Source organism: Nannobrachium achirus, assembly GCF_963921795.1.
Source record: "Nannobrachium achirus genome assembly, chromosome: 9".
NCBI lineage: Eukaryota > Metazoa > Chordata > Actinopteri > Myctophiformes > Myctophidae > Nannobrachium > Nannobrachium achirus.
The window spans coordinates 63,036,885-63,059,816 of NC_137818.1; the positions used below are offsets into that span (position 1 = coordinate 63,036,885).

General features: G+C 42.8%; 1 protein-coding gene across 1 annotated transcript in view; it reads right to left on the reverse strand.

The window, feature by feature from the left end:
- LOC308290583 (uncharacterized protein) overlaps positions 1–22,932 on the reverse strand; it is an 85,207-nt gene that overhangs the window by 57,899 nt on the left and 4,376 nt on the right. The window lies entirely within an intron of this gene.

The following is a 22,932-nucleotide window of genomic DNA, read 5'->3' on the forward strand; positions in this document are numbered from 1 at the left end:
AGAGCCCCCTCACAGCTCTGTGTTGCCACACTGCACCCAGCGCCGGTCGCTGGCCTATTTAGCGCCCCCATGCGAGGTTGGTAATAGGTGCTACCTCGCGGCACCCTTGGCAGACTTGGCGCTCCAGGCGAGCACCTTTATCGCCTTTATGGAAGATACAAATAAGGTTTATTATTATTATTATTATTAGTATTAAAGTTTATTATTAATGGCCTGAGAAACCGGTTGAACCTCAACTTCTTGTTCCTCTGAAGACCAAGCCGGGCCAAGCCGATAAATACAACTTTCTGGCTGGAAATGAGACAGCTCTTCTTGTAGTTGACAGTAAGGCCTAGCTGCGTCACATGACGTGCTGTATAAGGGCTGCTGTATCCTGCTCCACCCGTTCCCGGGTCGGAGCGCAGACAACCAGTCGTCCAAGTATGGAATTTTTGAATTTGAACATTTTATTTTTGAACATTTAGAAGTCCCAGCATTGAAGGACGTCTAGACCGGGGCTTCGTTGAGGCCTCCGATTAAATAATTCATTTTATTAAATATCCCGAACATGTTCGGGATATTCGGGATCAAAAACAATTTTTTATTTGCTATTTTACTTACCCCGAGCTGCTTGGAGCAACGTGGGTGGTCCCGGCTCGCCCAGCGCTCACCAACGAGAGACGCTAGATGCTCCGACGATTTATTCCATTGAAAATGGTTTAAAATAAAGTTTAGAGCCCCCCCAAAAAACCCTCGGTACCGGTACCGGTACCGGGACGTATTCCAGCGTGCCTATCCCGAACATGTTCGGGATATTTAATAAAATGAATTATTTAATCGGAGGCCTCAACGAAGCCCCGGTCTAGACGTCCTTCAATGCTGGGACTTCTACTCGGCCATCCACGGGCCGTATTCGCGCTAACGGCCGCATCGCGCCGCCCACTCCAATAATAAATCACATCTTTAGACAGGATTTTCTCCAGATTGTGTTCCCAGACCCAAAAAGAAAGTTTTTTTGTGGCTGAAATAGCTTTAGATCGGGCTTCTAAATGGGTTAGCATTTTGGCTACGTGTCAGCTAGCTTCCTCCTCTCGTCACCCATAGCATTGACTGGAGTGAAAACACAAGCCAGTGGGGAGAGGGTCGACGAAAGCTATAAAGAAGGTCTATGGAGAAATTTCTGGCACTCTAGCGCCCCTTGTGGCCGGCGGCACTGAATGAGTTAACACAAATCTTGAATGACCCGGCAAAAATATATATAAAATAGAAAAAGTGCTCCTCGGAGCACAGGTCTCCGTCAGGTCAGGTAGGATATTCATACAATTGGATTTTTCATATTTTGGAAACAATTGCCGATTTTACAAAACATACATAGCTTACACAAATGTTGTGTGTTAGTTATAAGTGTTCTATGTATTTCAGGGGTTTGGGACTTTAAACATTTTTTTTTTCCAGTTTCTGAAAGGTGGCAACATTAAAGCTATACTGTGTAAGTTGCTAAACTAGTGGTCAGTAGTGGTATTGCTTTTTTCGGCCGTTTTTCGCCCGGAGTCGCCGCGGACCACCGGAGCGGCGCCGCAAACCACCGCGACCGATACAAATCCGTGGAGGGGTAGAACGCATGGTAGAACGTAATTTTCTGGACAGGATGTCCTTCACCATGGTAAACACTGTAGCTGAGCGAGGCTACTTCCTGAAGACACGGCAGATAAGCTGTGATTGGCCGGTAGTGTATCATGTGTGTATGATCCGCGATGTGATTGGCCAACGTATACACAACATATGTTACACCCTCCAGAAAAACGCGATTATGCGATCGCAGAATTTCCCGCAATAATCAATAAATGCCGCTGATTATGCGGGGGCTCGCATGATTTCACAATCCCCGCATATTCACCGCATATTTCGCATATTTCCGCGGAAAATATGCGAAATATGCGGGCATCGCTTGATTTCACAATCCCCGCACTTTTTCGCATAAAAGTATAATCATGCTTCACCGTTCAATCACGTTCAGACACAAAACAGAAGCAAAACAATGATGCGCTGAGAAACACGTGGCTCGTCCTCTCTCTCTGTGTGTGTGTGTGTGTGTGTGTGTGTGTGTGTGTGTGTGTGTTTGTGCCGTGCGATTGCGTGCACGCTGCACCGTGAGAACTGCAGGCAGACAGAGAGAGAGATGCAGGCATAATGTAGGCTATACGGTATGAGCGTTGGCCCTCGCCCTCAAACTTCAAGAAACGACAAATTAAAGTTTTTCCTACTTGTTTTGAGGTCTCCATTGTACTCCGTTTGAAACGTTGTGTCGTTGCCGTTCAAAGCAAACGAGCACCTCTCCGAAAAAAAGTAGCACGCAGTATTCCATGGATGGATAGGAACAGCAATTGAATGCATAACATTTTAATCCCTTAAATCCCTTTAGAGAGAGCAAAACCACATAAATAAACCAGAGTTTTGCTTTAGCAGTGAGCTGTATCCTTAGCAATCACATAGGCCATAGGGTAATTATTTTTGCCTTGATGTAGCCCATTAAGGTAATTAAATTGCAGATATTTGACAGAGGTTTGCTTTTTTGCCTTGAAAATAATGAAAGGCAGTCAAAAAAGTCTGTTTTGCATTTCTCAATTCACTCAAGGACCCTTAAATTCGTGTTTTGACTACTTTGATGACTACTTAGTGATGTTGTGAGCTTGTAGATTGTCTATTTCCAAATAGCCAGTGTACTGTATATTAAAGTGGTTTAATTAATAGTTATCAATTTTTATTATAATATGTATATATACTGTACATAGGCTATAAATATGTTTTTTAAGTTCCTGCATATTTTGCATAATTTCGCATTTAATCGCAACTTTCACAAGTTCCCGCATATTTCGCATAGTTTCACATTGTCATCGCATAAATTCACACAAAAACCCAGCATAATTCACCGCATAATCAAGGATTTTTGCCCGCAAAATCAAGGATTTTAGCCCGCATAATCAAGGATTTTTGCCCGCGTTTTTCTGGAGGGTCTAATATGTGTCCCAATCTCCCTGAGAGCTAGTCATCTCGGGGACTGTCATTATTCCCTGCAGCCAATATGATTTATTTATTTTTTGCTCTCTAAAAAGATAATGCCACAACAGCATCTCATAATATCTAGGCTACATTTCACTTAAACGCCAGAGCTTAACTCTGCATGTAAATAAGACTTTTTTTAATTAATGTGAGAGATCGGTACATAATTCTGTTAGTCCTCCCAGTTGATATTAGCTAAAATGCTAACTAATGCTAACAAAATACGCCTTTGTTAGCCGTTTGTAGCCAAATGCGGTAATATCGGGACTCCATTACTTAGCGATGCAACCCACAGTATTTATCCCATTAATTTAATGCCACGTGTGTTCCAAATGAACAATTATTAACCACGTAATGTATGATTTAGTGTATTATTTTATTTATTATTCTTCCGCCGTTCTTCCGCTGTTTCTTCTTCTACGCTGGTGAAAATGATCCGTTCCTGCCTGGAGACGTCTGTGACGTATGCGTTTGTCTTCCGTGAAGCTCCGGTGCGGAAGCTTCCTTTGTCACTGAGTTAGCTTAGCATTGAATAGATCAGTGTCGTCCTAAACTATCTAATTCTAACGTTCAGAGCGTTTGTTTTTTTGGACAATAAATTGACAGCCAAGAAAACATGGATGGAATGCAATCGTTCACTCGCCGTCGGAAAGTTGACTTTAGAGTAGACCATTCTGGATGAATGGCTATGAGTGGCTAACGGCTAGCGCTAGCTGCAAGCTAACGCAGGCATCGTATAAACAAATAAAACGTGACTAGGGTTGGAGGCGGTAACCGCCGTACCGCCGTACCGCGGTATACCGAGGTCTACCGCGGTGTCATTGTGCTTACCGCGGTAAAAAGACAAAAAAAAGGTCTATTTTTTATTGGAAAACAAGCGAGTTTTAAAACGGGGGAGAAGCGAGGACCGCATGCGCTCCATGCCGCTCTGCTCTGGGCCGTGTACCACACGTTGGAAGCCACATACGTCACTCACACACAGAGACCTGCAGTGTACACAGTGCACGGCTGCACGCAGGGCATAGATAGAGTACGGAGCACAACTCTTTCTCTGTAATCCACTCGACACAAGGATGTTAATACATAGGCTACCTTGTGTTGTGGCATATCTTTTTTTATTCATACGGATTACTGGCGGAGCGCGGGCCGCGTGGACTAAAGCCGAAAATGAAACTATTTTACTTTCTCCACCTCGTCACACGTTGTGCTCCGTCCAGCGGCGCGTCGGCGATTTTATAACCTTTTCTGTCAAGTCTTGTAACTAAAACCTGTATATAGCAGCACTCAATCACTGCGATTTGAGAGTTGAGACGTGACGTGACGTGACGTGACGTGACGTGAGTTTACAGAATCACTGTACACGATCTGACAACCCTTCCTTCAGCTGTTTGTGTCTGAATAGCCCAAGTAGCTAGCCTACGTAGCTTGCCTACGTTACTATGGTAACCCGACAGTGCAGATCTAAAAGCTCAGAACGCATCGCGGATGCGACGTGTTGTGAGCTTGTAGATCTGCTCCTTTGAAAGCCAGACACGCTGTGCTGTACGGAGAAGTATAACTCGGGCAGTCAGGCTGTGTCGCCTCTCCACTGTGGAGAAACTATTTTACTTTCTCCGTCGCACGTTGTGCTCCGTCCAGCGGCGCGTCGGCGATTTTATAACCTTTTCTGTCAAGTCTTGTAACTAAAACCTGTATATAGCAGCACTCAATCACTGCGATTTGAGAGTTGAGACGTGACGTGAGTTTACAGAATCACTGTACACGATCTGACAACCCTTCCTTCAGCTGTTTGTGTCTGAATAGCCCAAGTAGCTAGCCTACGTAGCTTGCCTACGTTACTATGGTAACCCGACAGTGCAGATCTAAAAGCTCAGAACGCATCGCGGATGCGACGTGTTGTGAGCTTGTAGATCTGCTCCTTTGAAAGCCAGACACGCTGTGCTGTACGGAGAAGTATAACTCGGGCAGTCAGGCTGTGTCGCCCCTCCTTTTGGGAAGATGATTGCAATATTTTGGCTTATCGCCGAACCTTAATTAATAGATACGGGGGTGCGGTAATTACCGCAGTACCGGCGGTAAATGGGAAGACGGTAATCGCGGTAACAAAATGTCCATACCGCCCCAGGCCTAAACGTGACCCAACTCTGTTGCTCTTCTACAAGCTCACAACGCGAGGCGGTTAAGCCTGTAGATTGTTTTATTATCAGGTCAGATTATCCTTCTGTTCTGACTGAAGTTACACAAACACTCATGTAACATGAAGCACTGACAAACACTGATTATGCTACATTTAGCACAGTTAGCCCGACCATCCGCACGTAATAAATTCACTTCAACCTCGTGTTGAGCAGTTAAACCTATTTGCTACGTACGTCTACAAAAACCTTCATATTTCAAAGATAAAGTGCTTACTGAAGTCTCACAGATGTCACAGTATGGTACGCTCAAGCAGAATTAAATAATACGATCATTACGCGACATTCTGCTGGAGCGTACCCTATGGTGACATCTGTGAGCCTTCACTAAGCAATTTATCTTTGTAATCTGACCGTTTGTGTAGACGTACGTAGCAAATTGGTTAAACTGCTCAACAGCAGATTGTGTTGAATTCACGGTTGGCGCAGCGTAGCGTCTTTACATTTAGCCCAATAATGCTTGAGATGCTGTTGTGGCATTATCCTTTTAGAGAGCAATAACTAAAGTTTAAAACATACATAAACCACTTTAGCCCTATGTTATACCAAGGCTATTTGAAAATAGACGATCAACAAGCTCACAACGCATTGCGGTGCGACGCGTTGTGAGCTTGTAGATCTGCTATTTTCAAACATTTTGTACTTTTACTTTTGGTACTTTAAGTACATTTGGATACCAATACTTTTGTACTTTTACTCAAGTACATTTTTTATTCTGGACTTTTACTTGTAACAGAGTGATTCTACATTGCAGAATTGATACTTTTACTTAATTATACAATGTTGGTACTTTTTCCACCACTGTGTAAACGTTTGTGTTCTCATGCCAATAAAGCTTCTTTGAATTGAAGATTGAATTGAAGATTGCTCCCCATGTGGCGGAGTCAGGTCATTGCAGGTTAGAAATTTATTTAAAACTTGAATATCTCAAAATTACTATTTCAGCATGGCATCATTCTATAAGCCATATCTTCAAAACTGTTGGGTCAATCTCCACAACCAATATATCATTTTGTAGCTATGATCCCCAGCTTTCAAATGAAATGAAAACATGAAAATGAAAAAAATTGCAATGACTGGCTCTCAGGGAGATTGGGACACATATACAGATGATGCAGATGACGTTATTTTTCCGCGAAAACCGGACCCCGGCCAGGATCATAGAAAACATATAAAGAGAAGGCTTTATAGAAGCTGAAAATAACGGAGTGGGTGTTCTAAAACTTTAGCGATTTAACAGTTAGGACAATTTTAAGATTTGTTTTATAAAAAAAGTTACATGGTATAACTTTAATTAGAGTTGATTGTTATTGTTGTTATTGTTCTGCAACATTTATGTTGATAGAAAAATAAAAAGGTTTTCCGCAATTGAAGCTTAATGTTTTATTTTTTAACATGGAAAAAAAGGAAAACAAATTTAAGCTTGGCAGCGTCCTTCCGCGAAAATGGTGCTCGTCTTTTTCATGGCATGATGATTATTTTGCAGAACAAAATAAGGATTGTCCACTTGTTTCTGGGTTAGGGTTAGAGACGCACATGAGCCTGCAGCTGTGGTGTGAATCCAAATTGCGCGCTAGGCAGGCTTAACGGATCAAGGTCAATTCAGGGGCTTCAAGTTTGGTTCCATTCACTTATTATAGGCTACAGGAAAAAAAAGACCCCCCCCAAAAAATCTTACTTAACCGATTTAGTGCCATTCCCGAGATATCTCGTGAAAAGTACTCGAGTATCCGCAGTGCCGTTCCCGAGATATCTCGTGAAAAGTAATATATTATTACTGTAACGGCGAGTACAATACCGAGTACAATGGCCGAATGTCCGGAGATGAAATCCGTCGCTGATTCATCATCATCACGGCTCCACGGGCACAAAATAGTCATCCCATAACATTGAGGTGGACGGGGGATCTCATCTTTAATGTCCATTATCTCAAAACTACACTTTAGAAGCGAAGATGGAGGCAGATGCTCGCTTATATAACACATGTATAAATGCTCCGATGCAATCCAGCATGGCACCACATAAACAACGATCGGTTCCGGCGCAGGACCCGATGACGTCAGACCGGAAGTGTTTCCGGTCTGGACTTCTGGCCTTCAAAATAAGATAGTGGCCGTTAATGGAAGAAGTGACAGGCACTCTGGACTTTATAATCCGTTAATGTCTCGGGCTCAGAATGAGTTTAAGTATCATGTGAAGGGTCTAACTAGGGGTTTCTCATGATTCTGAATCCATTGCAAGCATTTGTTTTGCATGAACAACATTCTTTGGGCTAAAAATTGCCCACAAAACTATGGTTTAGTGATGAGTCATCACTTTTCACAGTTGTATGGGGTCCATTTTTAGCCCAAGGAATGTTTTTTGTGCAAAACAAATGCTTGCAATTGATTCAGAATCACTGCGGATAATGCGGGCTCGAAGTGACGTGCTCGAAGCCCCACGACTCTGCAAACTGCTTGAATTCTCGTGAACTGTAGGCTGGGCCGTTATCTGAAATAACCTCTTACACCCGTACAGGACTGCATATAGCTCCTTCTCAATTTGGGCGTAGTTTTGCTCCGTGCTGTTGAGCAGCTTGGATGCATATGCTACTGGCCTGCCTTCCTGCATGATGGTTGCACCCAGGCCATTTTTTGACGCATCCACTTGCAGTGTCACTTCCTTTTCAGGGTCGAAGTAGGCCAACACAGGCCCTGGCTCCGCTGTGATAATGTCTTTCATCTGTTGAAATGCATTCTCATGTGTCGTGTCCCATTTGAACTCTGCTTCCTGCCTTAACAGGCATCTGAGTGGCGCACACACCTCGGCCAGATTGGGTGCGAATCTCGCCAGGTAGTTTACCATGCCTAGTACGGTTTCAAGCTCAGCATCACTTTTTGGTGGTGGCATGTCTCTGATGGCTTTCACTTTAAGTGGGTCTGGTTTCAAACCGTCGGCTGTGAGTTTGTGACCGAAGTAGCTCACCTCAGGAACACAGATGCGACACTTCTCTGGGTTTAGTCGTATGCCTCTCTCTCTAGTATGTGGTTAGACTGGGTGCTGCTCTCTTTGTCACTGTTGACTGCATACACCACCTTGATGAGTCCCAGGGCTTTGCATGCTTTGTAGCCTAGAATGGGTGGGCCTCTGCAGTTCACTATGTAGAACTTTTCTGTGGTTGACTTGGCCTTGTATCTGCCTGTTATTTTACAGTAGCCCTTTACCTCCAGTGCATGTCCACCGTAGCCAGTTAACTTGCGGTCAGCAGTTATTAACTGTGTGCCGGGCATGAGCACATCAAAGTCATTGACAGGTATTATATTTGCTTGTGCCCCAGTGTCCAGCTTGAAACTCAACTGTCTGTTCTGTGGCCCCAATCCTATGTCTGCATATGCACTTTCCTCATCTCTGTAGTAACAGTGTCCACAAACAGCTCAGAATTATTATCATCATTATCTTCTCCAACTGTGTGGATCTCTCTGTGCACTGCTCTACTTGGGGTGTGGGACTTAGTTTTACACACTTTTGCATAGTGATTGAATTTTCGGCATTTTAGACATTGTTTACCTCTAGCTGGGCACTCTTCTGATTTGTTGTGGTGTCCTCCACACTTGCTGCAGGCATTATCCTGTGACTTTGGGCTTTCATAGTGCTTGCTAGCACCTCTCCTGAAATTTGGCTTTCCAGGTTTGCGATGAATTGCATGCACTTCATGGCTGTCACTAGCCATAGCCTTTAGCTGCACTCGTGATAGCTCATGGGAGCGGGCTATATCGATGGCTTGTTCCAGCGTGAGCTCCGGCCCCTGGCTGATGAACTTTTCGCGCACTCTGGGTGAGTTGGTAGCGAAAATAATACGGTCCCTGACCATCTCATCACTGTTTGTGTAGTTGCAGTCTTTGACTAACAGTTTAAGCTCTGTCACAAAGTGCTCAGATGACTCACCGCTTCCTTGTGTCTTCTCATGGAATTTGTACCTTACAAATATGTGGTTTGCTTTTGGAGTGAGGTATGCTGAGAACTTGTCATAGTATGTTTTTAGCAACTTAGCATCATCCTCCGTTAGCGTCCATGTGTTGCTGATGTCCCGCCCTTTGTCCCCAATCCACAGCAGAAAGAAACTGCATTTTTCCTCTTCTGCTCTCTTTTTTAGCGGTCCTGAGAACATGAGTTCAGCATGTTGCTTGAATCTCCGCCAGGCATCTGGTAGATTAGATGAATCCCAGTCCATCTTTGGGGTAGGTACTCCAAAAGCATCCATTTTCGATTTTCCCTCGATTTTTTCTTTTTTTTTTTTTAGAAGTTTTTTCGCGGGTCCGTAGTCTTGCTACTTTTACTCTGATACCATGTTGTGATGGTCTATATACAACGTGTACTATAGCCAACTATATAATAATAGACACAGGTACAAGATATAACTTTCAGCTTAACGCGGGAGTTCTTGTTTATTCACTGTCTCTGTAGGAGTACCGGGGATCAACTGACATCCGGTCTATTGCTTGTCACAATAAGGTGTCTCATAACGTGTATCACAAACTTCACAATAAGAGCTTATGCTGTGATCAGTATCAAACATTACAACGTTCAGAGCATTTTCTTTTTGGACAATAAAAACATTGACAGCCAGGGAAAAAAATCCATGAAGGACACGGAATGCATTCGCTCACTCGCCGTTGGAAAATTGACTTATTAGACTATTCTGGATGACTGGCTGATGAGTGGCTAACGGCTAGCTAGCGCTAGCTGCAGGCTAACGCAGGCATGGTATACACAATTACACATGGAATAAAACGGCGACCCAACTCTATTGTTGCTCTTCTACAAGCTCACAACGCGAGGCGGTTAAGTCTGTCAGAACCGTCAGATTATCCTTCTGACTGAAGTTACACAAACACTGATGATGTTACATGAAGCACAGTTAGCACAGTTAGCACAGTTAGCCGACCAATTTAGATAGGGCACGAGTTACGGTGTTGCGCACGTAGCTTCCCTTAGAGCAACGTGGACTGACAAAAACGGGTGCCCCATAGAACTTTGTGCCACTATAGGAAGAATCGTATTTACTTAAGTAAAAGTATATGCCCACTGCAATTTAGGGTGCGTTCGGAAATGCGCACTCAACGCACTGGTGTGCCATGTTGTCGTTCGTTTATTCGGTGCACTTGGTGCGTTGTCGTTTGGAAATCCAGTGCGCGGCGCACTGGTGTGTTGAGTGCACGCACTCACCAACCCTACTCAGAAGATGGGGTTTGGCGGTGTGGTGGTGTGGTGCGGTGTTCTGATTGGTTGGTTTTCATGGCCGTGTCTCGAATGCTTCTCAGCTGTGAACAATGGAGGAAATAACCGCAAAATACAGCACTTGCAGCTTAATTGGTCGTTTGGGCTTGATAGTTTCACACGCATTAACAATATGTAAATTAACAGTAGGTATGCCAATGTTGTGAATTAGACCTACATCTCCTAATAGCAACGTTACGTTAGCATACCTTCAGAGTTCAGAGTGAAAAAGCACACAGCTCACAGCTGCCTGTTAAAACTGGTCGTTCGTAAATAAGCCACACTGAACGCACTCTCCAACGTCACACCCACTGCACTGACTACACTGAGCACACACCCGGTGCGGGTTTCCGAACGCACCTTTAGATATACTCTGTTACAAGTAGAAGTCCGGTATTAAATAAATATATTTTTATGACTAGCCGTCAGCTGTGCTGGGACACATATGATAGAGATATGGCTATGACCAAGGAAATAACTTATGTGAACTCAAGATTAGTGTTGTTGTGTCTGTGTTGTTCCTTATTGAGGCTGTGGCAGACACACGCAGTAACCTTTGCTATGGTTTCAAAAGCCTTGGCTGGAGTATGAATGAGCCTTTAGGGTCTGGGCAATCTGGCTAGCCATCGTCAAGGAAAAGGTCGATCCTTTTCACTTGACTTAACTGGAGCTCAGTTTTAACTCGAGCTCAGTTCGGCTGTTCTTGAGAGACTAGGGTCTGGGTGACTGAATGGACAATACATAGGGGATGGGAATGGGATCACAATGGGTTAACACTGACAGTGTTAGTTTGCACAGAGAAGCATTAAAATGATCCCTGGCTAGTGGCTAATAAGCCAAATATGCCTCAATACGTTATAATTGCCCTCTATAACTAAAATATATATTTTGTAAACACCTTCAATATTTTATTTATTTTAGAAACTGTTCATCTTCTACTCAAGAGGGGAAATGCGTCAAAAGTTGATAATTTGTAATTCTTTTGTAATTTATGGGAAAAAAATAAATAAAAACATTTAAAATATTGATTTGATGCTGAAAGGAAATATTATGTTGTTATTCTTTTCACATCCAATCCACACAATGACATCATCAACTTGCAACTGGAATCCGTGTACTTAGCGTTCACAGGTTATATAACTTAAAATGTTAATTGGAATATTGTAAAAATGTCCCTTTTTTCAATATTTAAAACATTTAAAAAACGAATAATGAGTCATTTTTTTCAATTTCTAACCTTTTGCGCAAAATAGAGGTCTTCGGACCTGCCCGAGATCCGAAATTACCCGGGGTCCGACCCGCCCCGAGCCGGGTAACGGGGCCGTTTATGCGCAGTGAGGTCCGGGCCGGGTCGGAGCCGCCGCCGTATGTCACGGGTCCTGGGTATTTGATAGTGAAATCGCCGGTTCCTGATACCCGAGGGGAACCGAGTCAGCCGAGATTGAAAAAAGATGCATACAAGTGCACTACAACGATTTCGCCACAAGATGGCCCTAAATGATACAGCAGGTAATCTTAAGTCTAGATAGTGAAATAAAGTTGTTTAGAAACTCAGCCTCAGGAGGAGGACACCACTGTTTGCCGTGTCTGGGGCAGTTATATTATTATTATCAAAGATATTAACGTAAGGTGTTGGTTTGTGGTTCACAATCACAATGGAGTTGTCATCGCGTTTTGTCATGCTCTGCAAAGCATAATGGAAACTTCAAAGCAGACTATTATCAACAACATGCGACAGAAAATGATAGCATTAGCATCATTGGCTAGCCAAAGAAGAAGGAATAAAGAAGACATGGATTTATTTGTATTTACAAACTGTCCACATTGATTGACTTACTGGTCTGGGAAAAGATCATGTTGTGACGAGACGCAGCGCCGCGCTGACAGCAGCAGCAGCAGCTGCTGCAACCATTACCATGGCGACGTTTAGGTAAGAAAGAAGTCTCATACAACTCTTAATAATAACGTTGGTATTCCCTCATTTCGGGGCCACAGGTTCGGGTCTCGGACCTCTCGTTCTGCGCAGGTATCGGATCTAATTTGCCTATTAATAGTACGGGGCCGTCGGACCGGGTCCGTCACGTTTCGGGGCGAGACGGGTAACGGTTCTGAAATTCCAAATTATAGACGGGTCCAAATGGGTCCGGCTCCATTTTCCCCGGGTCCTTTTGGGTTCGGGTAGTTACAATTGGACCCATGAAGACCTCTAGCGCAAAATCAAAGGTTGAGAAAACAGAAAAAGGCATTTTGGAGCCCCAATTCCTATTTTTCATTTAGTCTATTTTTCATTTTTTTTCCTAACTGTAATTTTCAAAAAATGGACCCTTTTCAATATTTAAAAAAAAAAAAAAAAAACAGAAAAACGAATAACGAGTCCCTTTTTTAATTTCTAACTTTTGGCGCAGAATCTATTCGCTTTTCGGCTTATTTACACAGGAAAACATTAAAGTAGGCTGCAGACAGACAGACAGACAGACAGACAGACAGACAGACAGACAGATACAGACAGAATGATTGATTGATTGATTATAGGCCACACACACACACACACACACACACACACACACACACACGGACACTCCGTGCCTGCTACGCGTTGTGGCCAGAGCCACAACGTGCGTCATTTAGCGCAGTCAGCTAAATGATGTAGAGTTGTACATGAAACCAAATGGACCGTACGCGTTCATTTGGGTTCATTTTACGCGTAATTTGTTCAGGTAGGCCTACTATTATCCATTCATTAATGTGGAACGGCGTCGTTGGTCCGCGAACTGCATGCCAGACCCCCGGTGCTAGGTCGGAGGCCAGGGACCCCCACGAGCCCTCCTGAGAAGCGGGTGGTCCGTGGAACGCTCGGCGGCAGCGCACATTGTGCGGGGACGCGAGCTTGTATAGCCTACAGTACATTGGTCCGTGTCCTTGAGGCTCCGGTAGTGCGTAGGAGGCTCCTGTGGGCCTGCTTGCCGGCTCAGGGACCCCCTGAACGGTGGGGTGACAGACGGGGGTCCGTAGAGACGCGGACCCCCCGCATGCCGTGCGGTCCACGATTACACAACCGAGCGATTCCTACCCGTCTCAGCTAATGAAAAACCGCGGTCAACATAAATAAATATATTGATAAATGAATACATGGTGATTCTCAGGTCATAATCCGAGTTTTCTATTCTCTATTCAAAACACAAAAACATAATTTGGAAAATGAGTCTTTTTCCTTAATTTTCATTTTTCCATTCTGAATGGATTTTTGAAAAAACACAGCATTTACGTCCGGTAGCGTTCAGAACGAGAAAATGAAAAATAGACTAAATGAAAAATACAAATTAGGGCTCCAAAATGCCTTTTTCCATTTTCTCAACCTTTGATTTTGCGCAAAAGTTTAGACATTGAAAAAAATTACTCATTATTCGTTTTTTTAATTTTTTAAATATTGAAAAAGGGGAATTTTTTACAAAATTCCAATTAACATTTTAAGTTATATAACCTGTGAACGCTAAGTACACAGATTAACTGGCATATCCCCTAAGTGAAAGTAGTATTAAAATAAATACATTCTTGAAAGTGTTTTTAAATTTACATTTTAGAGGAGAATTATAATGTATTATTATTATTATGGCATATGGGATCCTTTTATAGTTAGGGCAGGAGTCACACACACTCTCTCAATTTAGCTAAGGGCTTTAATTGCATGAGAAAACATACTTTTAACATTGGCAAAGCAAAACGACATAATAGCCTACCTGCTTCTGTCTCTGCAGCGCGACTCAAGCGCATACGCTTGGCATCGTCAATCAGCGTAAATGATTTCCGTCTTCTTTTCGCCATGTTGTAGAACGTTTGTATTAGGGACTATGCTGTTTAGCCTACGTATTGCTGCTGCTAGTAAGTCCTAGCCTGGCGTAGCCATGGGTTATACTGCACTAACTGCAGTTAGTTAACTTCATGAGTTGTGTTAACATGAACGGGTGGATAGTTAAGCTGTGCTAGGCTAAAGTCCTCCTTGTGTGGTGTGTATAACTATATAGACAAATACGAGTCCTTGCTGCTCCTAAGCTCCTTGCATCTAGCTTCGTAAACCAGACTCTTCCTGCCTTCAAGATGGGAGGAGTCAGTTTACTAGGCTACCTTGCATCAGCTCTGTGAAGTTGGCACCCCATATGATGAAAAATGGTGTCATTCTTTAGTGCTGAATTGTGCCGTAAATTTTATAATTTGTGCTGGTATCACTGTTTAGTTATTCTACAAAACACCACTGTTCTGCTGATAAAACTAAATGCGTGCGCAGGGTCCATACCAAAATTTGCCAATGAAACCAGCGCTCCCCAAAACAACAGGTTTGGGGATTGGACAGCTGACTGTTACATGATACAGTCAGCTGTGCATTTAGTCTCAATGTTTGTAAACATTTGCTAGTTTGAGTCCTGAGAACCATTTGTAGAAAAGGTCAGAAGGTAGGGAGTAGAGAATGGAAGGTCACAGCTGGCAGCAAGTCAGTGGCCCCTTTGTTTTATGGCCATGTGAAGATAAGGAGTTCTTGGTTTTTGAAGTGGTGTCAAGCTTCACATGACAATTTGGCCCTCCAGACAAAATCATTCGAATTCAGAATTCATAAAAAATATAGAACTAAAGCGCATAGAAAGTATAGATCTAGAACACTCAATGTATAGATCTAGAACACTGATTTCATAGCTCTAGAACACATAGAATAAAAATTCACCGCTTCACTTCGAACCGAGGTTTGATTTTTTTTAACAAGCTCTGAGAGGAATGTGTTGTTTTTGCTTAGAAATGATCAAAAGTAGAAAAATACGCACATCTCTTAATGAGGTGCTGGGTGGAAAAATAGCAAGATTTAAGAGAAACCCGCACACTCTGCTCCAAATGACTGAATTTTATTGACAACGTTTCGAGCACTAGCTCTTCATCTGGTCAAAACAGTTTTGACCAGATGAAGAGCTAGTGCTCGAAACGTTGTCAATAAAATTCAGTCATTTGGAGCAGAGTGTGCGGGTTAATCTTCAATCTTGTTTTTGCTTAGCAAATGGATTAACTACTAAGCAATATACCATAATAATAATATAATTGCACCTCATCACAACTCACTCGAGGCTCCAACAACCTTCTGTTGGAGGTCTTGGCGGCTTAATTTTTAGTTTACATCAGTTTCTTTGCCATCCTGCATTTTTAGCTTGATATTGTTTATGTTGTCTTAATGATGCACTTACAAGTTACAAGTCTAATGCATTTTTATAAACCATGTCGCCCATATAGCCTAAGCACTATTGTGTAATTAGCGTCAAACTGTTACAGGTAGCCTACACATAAGACAACTTTAATACACTTATGCATAAAATAAATACAGAAGTACAGCCCAGTTATTCAACAAGAACTTTATTATACAGAGAGAATAATACAAATTTATATGATAAAAAAAAAGTATAAAGTTGGCCTACTATATTGCAACTTGACATCAGGTTTTATTTTATAAATAAACAACCTGCCTGATTTAACAGTCATTTCATAACGTATTCATTATCACACATTATTTTTGTGACACGTCAATAGCTTCACATTTAACAAGACAAGACACTGGAAAATACTTATACCCCCTGGTAAATAGATACTAGAAAGACCCCTCAGGGCGACAAGCGACCTCGCCCTAAAGGGCCCCAAAGGGAGAGGTTGCGCAACAGTGATGTGGACATCAGGGGTGTGTGGACATCAGGGATCTCCATATATGGGCATAAATGGATTTGTTCCCCCTAGCATCACAGGGATCTCTCTAACAGGGCATCCTTAATATTGATGACATCAGGGAACTCCATATATGGGCATAAGGGATTCTGTTAGTGTGACATCACAGTGAAGCCAGAGCGTGATGTCAGAGTGGCAAACCCATTCTGGTAGAGTGGTTCCCCTGACATCACAGTGACATCAGATGACACGATGACATCATGATGACACATTTTTACGGTCTATGGGTTTGCCCATAGACCGTAAACACGAGCGTCTACACGCAGACAAGCTGTGACGTTTCTCATGGTAAACTGCGACCTTCGGTCACAAAAATGTGCACTAGTTGGTATACCCATACATTTGCTGTAATTTATTTGCTCCACACTCAAGTCACTATGACTCGGGCTATAACCATATAAGGGGTTCACAATGCAGCTACACCCAAATATGGAGTGTGCTGTGTAACCTTGATGTGTCGTCATGGCATCAGGCAGAAACAAATCTCAAGTCAAAACAATCTCAATATGGGCACAAATGGGGCATGCCTATGTCAAAGATCTCCATGTATGGGCATTAAAAGGACAAAGACTGACAGATACAGAGATCTCCATATGTAGGCATGAACACGGGCGGCTGAACTCTTTGGCCTGAACCTTTTATACATAAAAACTATCAGGAGAAGGAGGTATAGATACAAACATACCTACAGTACTAACTACATGCCTACATAATGATAGTGTGGTATGGATTTTCTTAGTCCCTACAGATGGGTTTGGAGTCTTATGATGTATTTTAACATTGTAAACATTGATAGCAATCTGGGTAAAGTCAATGTTTAACCATACCCATGTACAAATTATGCATTTGATGTTGACAGATACAAGTGATGCTGATAGGAAACCAAGCGGTCCTCGCGTCAAGTGTAATAATATGTTTTGCAAGTTTGCAGTGGAATTTTAAACATTAATAGCATTCCAAGTAATGTATTTGTCAAAGTTCATGAATGATTTCATTGAGCTCATCCATGTACCAATAATGAATGAGTAATTTGCTGCTACGTGTATCGTGATGCAGGTGAGAACCCAGCAGTCCTGGCATGACATGGAATTAAGTGGATGTTTATTTCTCATGTAATGAAAAGTAGATAAGGCACCACTATAAGTATGGTACTAAAGGTATGGCACCTCCATACCTCCAAAGCCTGATCGACCCCTAAAAACAGGGAAAAAAACAGGACAAAAACTAACAGAAAAGAGGGATCAAATTCAGTAATTTGTATCACCAAATAAAAGTAATATTTTTGTTCTTTCAAATATCCCCTTGTCTTGAGGTAAGTCTTTGCATGAACGTTTTTCTCAATATGGTTCATGGTTGTAAGATTTGTCCTGTTGCGTTGCACAAATGAGACTTAAAATTTTGTTTCCATCTAAAAGTTTTTCCACACTGTTTGCATTCAAAAGGTTTCTCTCCTGTATGATTACGCTGATGAAGATTTAATTCTGAACGAGATCCAAAACTCTTTCCACATACACATTTAAATGGCTTCACTCCAGTGTGAGTTCGGCGGTGAGTCTTTAAGCCAGCATAAACAGTGAAACGTTTTCCACACTGGACACAGATGTAGGGTTTTTCTCCAGTGTGAATTCGGTTGTGAATCTTCAAGTCCGGAGAAGTACTGAAAAACTTTCCACATTGGTCACAGAGGTAGGGTTTTTCTCCCGTGTGAATTTGTAGGTGGTACTTGAAACTGGCCAATTGACAGAACATTTTACCACATTGATCACACTGGTATGGTTTCTCTCCTGTATGAATTCTCTGGTGAATTAAGAGACAGTGCTTCATGCCGAATTCTTTGCCACACTGATCACATTGGTAGGGTTTCACTCGAGCATGAATTAGCATCTGGTGTGCTTTTAGATAATGCTTTAGTCTGAACCTTTTACCACACTGGTCACAGTTGTAGGGTTTTTCTCCTGTGTGAATTCGTTTGTGAATCTTTAAACACGCAGGATACCTGAAACACTTTCCGCACTGGTCACAGTGGCAGGGTTTCTTCACTGGAAGTTGGAAAGGAAATCCATCTGGGACAGAGAATGAGGGGAGAGAAACATCTTTCATGAAAAACACATGTTTTAAATAGTATGCAAGATGGGTTCTATAGGGTAAACTATAGAGGGTATGCGCATGCATAAACTGAATGGCAAAATCGAGTGACAAAGTGAGTGGCAAAATGAGTTTAACGTTGTTTAATACAATTAGATAGAACTTTTCTGTTTGGATGTGTGTGCTGTCAAGGCCAGAAAGTAGGTTTTTGAGACTCAGTAGGCATTCTAGCTTATATGGTTCATACAGCCATAGCTAAATGGTTAATTCTTTTACCGCTTCAGACGTTCCCGTTCGCCTCAATTTTGACCCTAGCTCGTTGCCAATACAAATACTCGTTCTTTTACCTTGTCTGATGACTGTAAGCTGATGAGGGGTCGCGCGGGTTTACAGTAAAAACATCTCCCGCAATGCTGCTTTCAAATCTCCACCACACGTAAACATCAATGATGTCCAATTCACTTCCCGGCTGATCTAGATTATGCATTTCTATGCTCTGAACGACGGCAAGCGGAGCGGCCCAATTCACATCCATTCTTTGCATAAGGCTGCCCTCTGCCGCCAGCTTGGCTAAAGTACACATCTAATAGGTCCAATAAAAATAAAAATAAATCATTGGAAATAACGAATACATCTTTTTCTACAACATTGCAAAGGTAAGCTGCTTTTTGCTGGCACCAGCCCCAATACATAAATAATAAATCTGGCAGTAGAACTACAAAGAATTACAAAGTCCTCTGTTCACCCCTAGTCTGCACAGCATGTGTTAAAATGTACCTCAGCAAGATGCTGAAATAATCTTATAGCATCTCACACTATTTCTTTCTTCATATTGACCTAGGTTCATCCACCAATTAGCAAGGTTATACTGTACACTATATTTGTTATGCCCTGCTTATTACATTTATATAAAATGACAATTCAGGCATTTTAATGATTGCCTTACTCAAAGTTTGATTAGGGTAAATGGCATGTACCCTAATCAACAAACAAACTCAGTTGCCTTGTGGTTAGGGTGTCCGGCCTGAGATTCGGAGGCCAGGGTTCAATCCCCTGGCAGTGGCCAGGTATTACCATAAACTATAAAAATGGGACACCAATGCCTCTCTGCTTGGAACTCAGGATCAGGGCTTGGATTGGGGTTAAGTCCCTGAGACATGCTAGTGACTTACCAGTCACTTGTATGACACTAGTAATCAGTGTCATATTCAGGGGGGTGTACTTGTTCTGTGGATGTACATTCCTGCCTCTGATCTAGACACGCTGAGATACGCTGCTACTACCTGCTAGCCAACCACGCTGCGGGGAGGCGGGACATGTGACACAATGGGGAATCGAGAGATACAGTTTGGAAAAAGCTGCTAAATTTTACTTAACGGCAACCCCGATTAGCGCAGATCACACACGTTTTTGCGGTAGCCTAGTGCCGTTCTTGGTTCAGTGGTAGGCGTGTGTGTCAGGGAGAGTGAACTAAGGAGCCGTCTTCCGCAATACAAAAAAAGGTAAACAGGGTCCCGAGAGGGGCTACAGGTAGCCATGACCATCATGAGGCAGTCGTGTGTTGGCACAGAAGGTTTTAGGGAACTTCTTAGTACAGATACCATGCAGGGGCTGTCGGTGTAAGTTGAGCCACAGGTTCCATGTAGCATGGATTGACACACCAGCTCATACAGCTCTGGCTCATTTTCTTTGTCAGGTATGTCTGCTCTAATCATTTTATCTATATCATCTACAGTCAAAATCTCATATAGGAGTAGCAGTATGTGGGCCTGTTTCCGTCCTCTCATCTGCCCTTCCACAGTGTGTATACTATTCCTACTTCCTAGCCTTCATCTTCCCAAAGACTCCCAGCTTTATGTAATGAAGGAGCTCTCCACACTCCTTTTGAAGACTTTGTTTTCAATGTCTGGTCTGTCCTGGAAGGATGTTATTGAGTACACCGTCACTGTTGGAGTTTGCCATAATGGTGGTGAAGAGGTCAAACTTTCTGTATCTGGCTGCTATGGCAAGGGCATCTAGAAAGTGCTTGCACATCTGGGGCTACCAGTGTGAGGCTGGCAGAATTATCTATCCTGGTTGTCTCAGTCTGTCCTGGTCGTGCTTGCTGTGTATTTATGGCATCAGACAGACCTGATTACTGGTGGGCCCTGTACTTGTCCTGTAGTTCTCTACTCCTGTAGTAGTTCATCCGGCCACTTTCTATTTTGGAGCATTGATCATATAAGTATTCTTGTGTAAGTTTCCCAGACCTGAGAAGGGTGTTAAAGTTGTTGGTTCTCTGTTGTAGATGGAATCTTTTTATTAAACTTTAATTTGTATTTGTAAGCCATTTTTCACCCAGTGCTAATTAATTAATTGCCTATGTACTCCTGGGCTCTGCTCTCCCTCTGCCATGCCTGGGGAGACAACGGACTGACCTCATGCTTCCTTCTATGCATGAGGAGCCCAAGTTGTTCCTTCTCACCTGACAGTGGAGATTTCCCTGGTTTGGACGTAGCGCGTGGAAGGAACACGTTGTTCCTTTCCCTTCCATCAGGCGCCCCGGCTGGCCAGGGGGAGGCATTATTGAGACCAGGCTTACGTGCATGTTTTTGTGAGGGTATCAACCCTAGGAGACACAGGGAGAACATGCAAACTCCACACAGAAAGGCCCTATCGCCAACCCCACCTAGGGTGTGGGCGCTGATGACGCGGAGGGAGGAACACGCCCCCAGTGCCCACAGCGTCCCCCGGCGGGAATCGAACCCAGGACCTTATAGCTGTGAGGCGAAGCGCTAACCACTGCGCCATGTGCTCCCTGTAGATGGAATCTAAAAAACTCATGAAAAGTGACTCTGGCTGACTTGTTTTGAGTATATTTGACATGAATCCATTGCAGGTGTTTGAAAGTCCACTATTCCTGTGAGTTGTTGTGGTGATGTACATGCTCTTCTGAAGTTTTTACCTTTTTGTTTTCTTCTTCGAGTTCGTGGTGGCTTAGAGTTTGCTCCATATTGATGGTCTTCATAGCATCTTTCTGCAAAGTTAGATTGGACAGCATACATGTCAAGAGTGTGATGTCAGTTCAGATATGGGTGTGTAACATAGTAATTGTAATGTGAGAGAGAGCGATAATGCATTAGAGGAATAATTGGAAAAGCAAAAAAAGTACTTACTTTTGGTGGGGGGCGTCTTTGATGCGCGAGATTTCCTCTCTCTGTAGAGCCTGCTGTCATTAGGGTTGGCTGAGAAGCGAGAGAAAACGGTAAATGGTGCATTTATATAGCGCTTTTATCCCAATCGCTTTACAATGTGCGTTACATTCACCCATTCACACTAGGGCTGTCCTCGACTCGGGATTTTTGAAGTCGACTCGAGTCGAGGGGTTCATTCCGACGCGTCGACAAATCGTTTTATAGTCTACTTTGTATAAAAAAAATTAAAAAAAAAGTGTTGCTTTAAACGTCCTCATCAACACAACACAATAATACATTAAGATTAATTAAATACACTGTGTTTTCGGTGATATCGGTGCGCGAGCACAAACGTTATCTGCATAGCAATGTACAACACACCGTTAAAACAAATAAAACATCTCCGCTGTTCAACTCTGCCCCGTCTCGGCAGCGTGCACTGCCGTGCAGTAGAGATGAGACATTCGCGAACGATTCCGCTCTCTTGAACGGCTCTTTTAAATGAACGATGGGATCCAGTCCGCAGTCGCGGGGCACCGAGCACTGACAGAGTAATGAGTCAGTGTCGAGAACGGATTCATTTCAGAAACGGATCATAAACAGCGGGAGGCACAGCTCCCAGCTAGAGCCCTCAGTGTGGACAGTCATGGACGCAAACACAGCGAAACAAACATCATCATGGATTACTTACAACACTGGAACAATTCAGAAGCACTTTAATTAGAAAATGTAACTAGTAGCCTACACTCAGGGTTTCCTGCAGCACTTTACAGGCCAGGCGCCCCGCCTGGCCAGAAAACCCCCCCGCCCCCCCAAGGGTATAAAAAAAATAAAAAAATAAAAAAAAAATCAAAAAAAATTTTTTTTTTCAAAAAAACTTTTTGGACCTCCAACAATGTACTAGGCATGATCGCGAAATTGCATGTTTAACCCCCATACCAACCCTATCTTTCAAACATGGCAGCCATGTTTGTTTACATTTGAAGAAAACATAAGGGCTGGTATCTCCTGAATGCCTGAACGGATTTCCAAGCAAATTTTTTTGTTTGAAAGCTGTGAAAAGCATGTACATGCATAGTGCATCATCTGTGCACGAATTCGTACACCAGCATGCACACTATTTTTTTAACCCTTTGGTGGCGAACCGGCAATATAAGTTATTCAATGTTGAATAAATGTGGATGATAGCATGTAGTTGTGTTTTCCGTCATCATGGGCACATTCATGTGTTTTTTATAGAGCAAAAATAAGAATTAATATTAAAAATTAAGTGAATTAATTACTCGAATTAATTAATTAATTATCAAAAAAATTCGGCGCACGCGCGAAGATCCCCCCCTGGTCAAGACTTTTTCCTGCAGGAAACCCTCTTGTGTATGTTAATTTGACTTTAGTAGATTGTTTATACTTCGTGGATGTGCGTTTGTGCTGTG